The following is a 6,662-nucleotide window of genomic DNA, read 5'->3' as shown; positions in this document are numbered from 1 at the left end:
GAAAATAGACAAAGCTCATTGATATCACCTCTGATGGCAAACAGACTCAGAGCAGCTGCTAGAGAGACAATCTTGTGAAATCATCAAGTCAGCCTTCCCCTTTAAGGAGCCATGAACAGAACAGTATGTTAGCTGAAGTTTAGCAGGCAGAATGACTTCCTGCCAATGGAGAAAATGTGCTACCGGTAAACTCAGCAGAGCTTCATCGCTGCAAATAAAAAAGATATATAAATATTTTCTTTACACTGTAATTTGAAATATATCAGAGTTGAGCCAAAAATAAATTAGTTCAGTGGATGAAAGTAGATGAACATTTCAGCAAAAGTCTAAAGCTGATTCTGGCAGAGTCCTTTTAAAATGGTCTAAATCAACATTGCCCTGTATATTTCTTAGGTATAAGGCTCATTGAATTGGAGTGGAATGTACAGTACTTCTGGGAAAGAATGTAGTGTAAAATAGATTCCCCAGGAGAGAAGGAAATACAGTCTTAATATTGGGGGAGGTAACTTGAGAAAACTTGTTAATAGTTAGCATCCTCAAGTTTTTAGAATCACTGGAAATGCATAAATAAAACAGAGACACTATTCATTTAGATATTAAATTTTGGATTGCTCATGACATTTTGAGGTGGAAATCTGAGAAAATGGGACACAACAGAGGAATATATCTAGAGCAGACATGTCAAACTCATGATGTCATGTGACATCGCACAAAGTATCAAAACTTTCTCCCCATTGCCAGCAATAAGGTGGGCACGGTTTTCTCGTGATGCATCCAACCCCTGATCTAGAGTTTCCCAATCAGACTTGACTGCTACCACTAGATGGCAACAAAACATTACTTTCGCTGTATCACTTTAATGCCACCTAGTGGTCAGATGACAGTAGCTACATATGGTAGCCCTAGGTATTGTAGTTGGTTCCATCTAATAAATTTTTATTCAAACTGTATCAGAAGATAGAACATTACATTTCATGATAGAGTTGCAAAGGAGAGATATGGTAGCTCTAGGTACTGTATTTGGTTCCATCTAATAAACTTTTATTCAAACCATATCAGAAGATAGAACATTACATTTTATGACAGAGTTGTACAAGAAGTGATATCCAGTGTGCTGGACAGGGGCTATGCAGTTTGGTAACTTTAATATATTTGGGGTTGATTTATGTTTTGCTGTTTGATATGATGAGTTATATAGTCCTAAATAGCTAGAAGATATCACACGCTTTCCTGCTGCTTCAGTAAAATAATTTTCACCCACATACAAACAGTCTCACGCAGAGATGCAAAGTGCCTTTATGAGCACAGTAAAGATAATAGTTCCTATTCCAGAGAGCAACACCCCATATCTTTTTTCCCTTCTATATGAAAAGCAGAGCTTTGAAAAGGATGTTTCCCTTTTGTGTAGTGAACCTGAAATATGCCTTTTATTGAAATCTACTGTTCACTTGCCTTTGAACAATTTCAACTACACTCTATTGTTAATAAGAGTAACCCGTCAAATTCGAAGCCAATTTCTTGTGTATTGCATTCTGTTAGCCATTTTCATCCAATCTTCACTAGATCTAAAAACTTTCAAATTTCCCATACATTCAAAATTGAAAAGGGCATTGAAAGAAAAAAGAAAGCTGGTAAAGAATGGACTTTTCCTTCACAGTCTCATTAAAAAAAAAAAACTATCGTTAGTTTAAATATGTTTCAGCTTTTCACCAAAGGCAACACATGGATGTTTGTGCTAGCTTCTTATGTGCTGAGTTCATTGCTAATCTGTTCAATTCTTTCTACATCATTATAAGAGAACTTTTGTTCAGACGATAGTCAGGTACTGCAGAGAAAACCAATTTGAAGCACTTCTTATCTTTGTAATACGTTGAAAACCTTTTCTTTGTATTTTCAATTCTTTGCTTTTCCCCAAAGGGAACATGTTCCAAAGCAAAATACAATTTGTGTATGCAAATGGAAGAGTGTGTGGATGGTTTTCATGCTCAAAGTAGACCCTGATCTGACATTTGTATGGCAAAATCAAATTATCACACATCCATAGTTCAATGGATGCTCTCCATAGAATAGATATCATGAAGAGTCATATAAACGATCCAAAACTTTTGATCATTTTTTTCTCACACAAAAATATTTGCTTTCCACTATTATATTAATAGTGAGGAAAGAGCACATTTCTTCTTTAGACAGTCCAAACAGTCACCACAGATAAAACCTTCAAGTGCAGTTGCCCTTCACAGTAACCACAGCATGAAGATTGTGTGTGTGTGTTAAAAGAGCAATGCTCTCTTTTGAGAAAGAATATTAAACTACCCCAATTACTTCCTAAATCCAATATGCTGAAAAAAAAATGTAAAGAAATTGGGGTGGGAGAAAATTCCATCTTATTTTAAATACTTACATGTTGAGTCTGGAGTTGAAAGGAATTTTAAAGGATGAAATTCAAAATTTAAATATCCTGTAATTTAGCCAATTCACGTTGCAAGTTCTCATTGCTATTGTGTCTGTTGTAATAGAAGCCTCTCTCTTAATTTCTCTTAATTGCCTCCAGAAATTTTGAGTGCTCCAACACTGGAAGTTTTTAAGAAGACATTTGTCTAAAATGATATAGGCTTTCCTACCTGTTCAGGGGGTTGGACTAGAAGACCTACAAGGTCCCTTCCAACTATTCTATTCTATTCTATTCTATTCTATTCTATTCTATTCTATTCTATTCTATTCTATTCTATTCTATTCTATTCTATTCTATTCTATTCTATTCTATTCTATTCTATTCTATTCTATTCTATTCTATTCTATTCTATTCTCCAAATATTCAAACATCAGAGATGATACAGTGATTTTTTTTTATTTCAAGTCTTTCTTACATATCCTATTTGTATGCACACTTATGTAAATTGACTTGGTTTTGAACTAGTGCAAAATATGTAAATAAATAAATCTACCATGTTTTCACTATCTTCTTTAGAACTCTGGTATGAAAATCTATTCTAACTTTACTCCTTGTTAGGATTTGAAAACACAAAGTAAGAAGGGGGAAAGAAACACTTTTTGCCCATTAGATTACATATAAAAGGTCACTGGCTATTGGTTTAGTCATATCTGTCAAATAGAGATAAATGTATGCCACTTTTTTTAGAAACCATGTTGTTGATGCTTAAATCTCCATAGGGCTTATTTTCAGCTACTGACCTTTTCTAACCAGGAAACATGTCATACCAGATCTCATATGCTTGAACCCTGAAAATAAAACCTTCATAAAGGAATTATATAGCACCTGACTGAAGGATATGAGAAAGAGTAGCACTAAACCAGTCCTGAGATAGTATCTGTTTTGCAACTTATCCATCTAATAAAAAAGATGGTTCAGTTATACAATTAAATTGTGCTTTTATTTTTTTTCCGGGGGGTATAATATTGGGATTAACATTGTGGCTAGCATTTTATATGATGGTTATCTCTCTCCCAGGCTCCATAAATAATGCACTCCAATTTTTGAATGTCCCAGAATTAATTTTTCCCCTGCCTCAAAGTTTCTCATAGGTCTTTTACACGTTTGATTGGTGGGGGGACAGTTTCCATTTTACAATAAAGGAATATGAAGAAAGTGGGGAAAAAAACCTAGTTATTTTAGTGTAATAACTATTTTTAAACTCTAGCTTCATTGTATGACAACTTCAAGAAGAAGTATTGTTAGCACTATGTTTGTTACAAATGATTGATTTCATCAACTACACACACCTCTGGTATGTCAGATATTTTAAAAATAAATGGTGTTCTATAAAACATTATCTTGGCTTAGTTTTATAATTTTAGCACATTTTTAAAAGAATTGGGTACATGATTTAGGCTAGAAAAAGTATAAAAGGAACCATTACATGTTCAGTAATCCAGAACTAAAAGCCAACAATGAGGCCAGCCAAAGCAACCCAAAATTTTGAAATCTAAACCAGAAGTTCTTACACCAATGCTGACGCAAACATACAAACAACTGAAAAAGCACTGAAATCTGTTTCAGCCTCAGTGCTGGCTGATCTGTCTTATATATTAACAAAGTATCACCTGCTTTTAAGATCTTTAAACAATTTGAAGAAAACAGACAAAATTAGTGCATTTTAATGTCTATTATGAAAGGGACGCGGTGCCTCAGTGGGTTAGGACGCTGAGCTTGTCAATCAGAAGGTCGGCAGTTTGGCGGGTCGAATCCCAAGTGCCACGTAGCAGAGTGAGTGCCTGTTACTCGTCCCAGCTTCTGCCAACCTAGCAGTTCGAAAGCACGTAAAAATGCAAGTAGAAAAATAGGGACCACTACGGTGGGAAGGTAACAGCGTTCTGTGCACCTTTGGCGTCTAGTCATGCCGGCCACATGACCACGGAGACATCCTCGGACAAACGCTGGCTTTTCGGCTTTGAAACTGAGATGAGCACCGGCCCCTAGAATCAGAAACGACTAGCACGCATGTGCGGCGGAACCTTTACCTTACCTTTACCTTAATGTCTATTATACCTTTGTTTTCAGGTCAAACAAAGCTCTTCACAAGTCTGATGAATTTGTGGGAGTACACACAAAGGACAAATGTTTTTGCAGAGTCAAGTTCTTGTACAGAACAGGTATTCCCAAGTCAGATGCCTACATACTTTCCTACTGAAAGGGTTATTAGCATGTATTTTGAATGCTTAAGAACTGAGATAACTTGAAATTATTAATAAATCTATTTGTTTTTATCAATCATAAGAAAGAGTAAGTTGTCTTTATTTATTTATTTGCTTGCTTGCCATGACCTTAACAGATTTACCAAAGCCATCACAATGATTCATATCAAACAGGCAAGCCAACCGTTGAGAAATTATGTTCATCAAAGACCCTGTTAGTCCAAACATTATTCTATATGCTATTCCTATAAGGATGTAATAAAATGCATTAATCATATATAATAACATTTTAAATCACTAACTCTATAGTGACTTTATTAAAGTATAAAATGGTCAGACAAAGTCAAATAGAAGATTTTTTTAAAAAAAAATCTATTTAAAATTAAAATATTTAAATGAAGACTCACAAAACTGATCACATAATAAGCCAATAGATTGGCTGTCACTGAGGCTATGTGCTGTAGTTTACTAAAACATTTTACACCCTTGATACAATTACAGCTTCCATAATTAAAATATTAGAACCACCTTATAAAAGCAGCCATTAAAAATCATTCCTAAGTCTGTGTTTCTCATGGGATTCATAACATTTGCATCCTGTTAACCAGGCGGATGGCTGTGACTGCAGACAGGATCTAGGCAATTGATTGTGTGATGCACAAATATTCCCTTGTGTTATATTTATACATTGGCTGGGCATGCTGTGCTCAATTAGGGTTTAGATTTTCTTTTCATTCAAATGCAGGTATTTATTTTACATTAACATTAAACTCTTCCTCCAACCAACACACTGATTTATCTCCTTTATTTTTTTGTTGTTTATAACACCTGTTTTTGTGTGTCTGTGGATGTATTGCATGTGTGTCCATAAGTGTTTTTTAATATGATTTTAAAATAACACCCAGCAATACTAAAATAAATGACTGTTTTAAAAACAAGGCAATTGTTTAAATCAAATGCTCCTTTAAAAGCCACCAGAGGACTTCTATTAGGGTATATATGTAAATCTTGGTCTCACCTCAGAAAACCTCCTCCTGTGGTCATTGTAATGGAGTATAAAGAACAGATTCTAATACTGATCTCAGAGTTCAGTCAAGGTTATATGGCTGAGTATTTAAATTCAGTCAAAAATGGTGGAGATAACCAAGAAGCTCTGCTTAGTATTATTTTCACACAATTACAAATTGATGAAGTGTAAGAGTCAGGATATTACATTTGTTAATGCTTTGAATAATCAGCATTTCAGATCATGAAGAAATCTGTTTGCCATAGCAAGTCATCCTCTTCAGATCTTTCACAATATTAGGGTGAGAATTAGAAAAGCTTCTCATTCAAGCTCCCCCCCCTTGTGCATCTGAGATCACATGAAAACAATGTCTAATTAGAACCATAGTTAGAACAAATTGGAAAGCTGACCTCTGAAAGGTTCCTAAAAGGCCTTGTCTGCATCCATGAATGTCAAGATGTGGTGGGACCAAAAGAGTTTTTCAGAAGGATACCTGCATAGAGATGATTTATTCACTGATCTTCAACAGGGAGTCATGATGGATTTTTTTTTAATCTTAACTTAGATAGTTTTATTTCTCCTGGCAACGTTAAAGGTTATATTGTTTTATCTTGTTTTTAGGGGTAGACAACCCATGGCCCACAATCTACAGTTAGTTTTTAAGCTTTTCTATTTGCAGCCTCCAAAGTTCCTTAAGATTGGCCTATTTAGATATCATGGTGGTGTAATTTGCTGCTTGTGTTCAGTGGGATAAGCTTCCACAGATAAAACCTCAATTAAATAACTGTCTAACCTATCAAAGCAAACAGATGAAACCCTCAACTCCAAAAACTTTCAAATGTCTCTGAATTCCAGCCTTCTATCTTTCAGTGGCATCATGAGATCACCACTATGTCTTTGTCACTTTTCACTGTGAAAAAAATACTGAAAATGGTTGCCTATCACTGAATTACAGGAAGATTCTTCATAGTTTTTCTTATTGGAGAGTATCTTGGAGAGACAG

The sequence above is a fragment of the Vipera berus genome (assembly GCF_964194415.1).
Source record: "Vipera berus genome assembly, chromosome: 3".
Taxonomy (NCBI): Eukaryota; Metazoa; Chordata; class Lepidosauria; order Squamata; family Viperidae; genus Vipera; species Vipera berus.
Note: the sequence above shows the minus strand (reverse complement) of the source record.